The following is a 2,024-nucleotide window of genomic DNA, read 5'->3' as shown; positions in this document are numbered from 1 at the left end:
GAGTTTATAGCTTTGGATAAAGCCGGTGAAAAAGCTGAATGGCTTCGAAATTTCTTAGAAGACATTCCGTTCTGGCCAAAACCTTTGGCTCCTATTTGCATACATTGCGATAGTGAGGCTGCAATAGGACGGGCAGGGAGCGTTATGTATAACGGAAAGTCTCGTCATATACGACGAAGACATAACACCGTTAAACAACTACTTTCTAGTGGAATTATCACTATTGATTATGTAAGATCAAAGGATAATGTGGCGGATCCGCTTACAAAAGGCTTAACTAGAGAGGGAGTTGAGAAATCATCTAAGGGAATGGGACTATGGCCGAGGACAAGTCAACATGGCGGTAACTCTACCTAGAATTTTGGATGTTCCGAGATCTAGGTTCAAGGAGCTCAAACAAAGTTGTGATTGACCGGTTCAACATTGTCAAAGTAAAATCTTTGGTCCCTTCTCGTGATGAAGACAATGTTCAGTAACAAGGATAGAACTTTACACGTTCTTAATGATTACCTAAGTTTGATGAGGTATTTATCAAATAGTGTCAATCTAAAGGATTACACGTTTAGGAATCACCTATGTAAGTGTGAAGTGGAAGCCGCTTCAATGAGAATTCTGTAAGGCCAATTTTCTACGCACTTATGAAACCAGGCGGTGTTCATGGCTAAAACGAACACAACAATAAGAACCAAAAGACGGTTAAGGGTTGGTTGTGTGACATATGGTTGTCTAGGTATACACTAAAGTTCGACGGTTCAAAGATATCAAATCTACCGATTGACCGAGTATATCCGACATATGTTCACTACGGAAAGTTCAAAGGGAAACCTACTTATCCAGATGCAATTAATCCTTACTTGCAAAATCACATAGCTTTCATCTATGATCTTTCTTGATACAACCATTCCCATTCATGTGGGGGATTGTTGGACTTTAAGCCATTGGGCTTTAAAGTAGAAGAAGTGTGAATTGGAAATGGAGGGAAATTGAAAATTTGAAGAAGTGAACTTTTGTCTTGCACTTTGTCCCTCATTGGTGAGGGACAACCACATTTGTGTGCTTATATATAGAATCACTTCTTAAAGCTCTTAAAAGGAGTTGAAGAGAATGAACCCTCGCGCCGTCGTCGTCGCTCGCTCGGCTTGGATTTGGATTTGGATTTGTCAAATCGATTGATAAGATTATTTTTGGACAAAATTTATTTAATTATTTAATAATTAATTAAATGCCAAATCACTGCTGAAAATACGCCAGAACCCTGCTGAAGGTTCAGAGGGCCTCTCTGACCGCGGTTCTGCCGCGACCGCGGTAGAACCGCGGCAGGCAGCGTATTCTTCTGAAAAGTCACCTTTTCCAGACACCTCTTCTGATAATTGCCTATAAATTCTGAGGCAAGGCTCCATTTTCTACACACGTAAAACACTCCAGAACTTCTTTCTTTCTGAATATACTGCATCCTAATTCGCAGTCTCTCTCTCTCAAATTCGTAAGTGTGATTTTGCTCCGTTCTTTGAGTTCGTTGGTATCCTGCAGTTTGTATTGCCACTGTTGCAGGAAGGTTTATTCCGTTTTATCCTGGGAGGATTTAATCCATTACCTTGGCAACGTGTGAGGGGGTTAAAATTCCTTAAGGACACACAAGAAAATTGTGGACTCGGAATATTTCTTAAACTCTTCTGTTTTTCCAGTTTCTTTATTTTTCTAACAGTTTTTTTCTGATTTTTGGTTTAACACAGTAACGCTCACAGAGGGTGGAGTTGGGGTGGGAATGGAGGGTGGAGGTGGGACATAGGGCAGGAAGGTTGAGAAAGAGTCTTAGAAAATATTTTTTGGGAAGTCATTTTCCTCCAATTGAAAGAACATAGGTTTATAAGAAAAAATAATTTCCAAAATATTTACGCCAATTAAATATTAGAAAATATTTGGACACCCTTGATGTTATAGCTTGACTTGAAAAAAGTATTTCAATCTATATTTTCTAGAGAAATTTTCATAAAGAACTATCTTTTGGTAGTAATTAGCCATCT

The sequence above is a fragment of the Nicotiana attenuata genome, unplaced genomic scaffold, assembly GCF_001879085.1.
Source record: "Nicotiana attenuata strain UT unplaced genomic scaffold, NIATTr2, whole genome shotgun sequence".
Taxonomy (NCBI): domain Eukaryota; kingdom Viridiplantae; phylum Streptophyta; class Magnoliopsida; order Solanales; family Solanaceae; genus Nicotiana; species Nicotiana attenuata.
Note: the sequence above shows the minus strand (reverse complement) of the source record.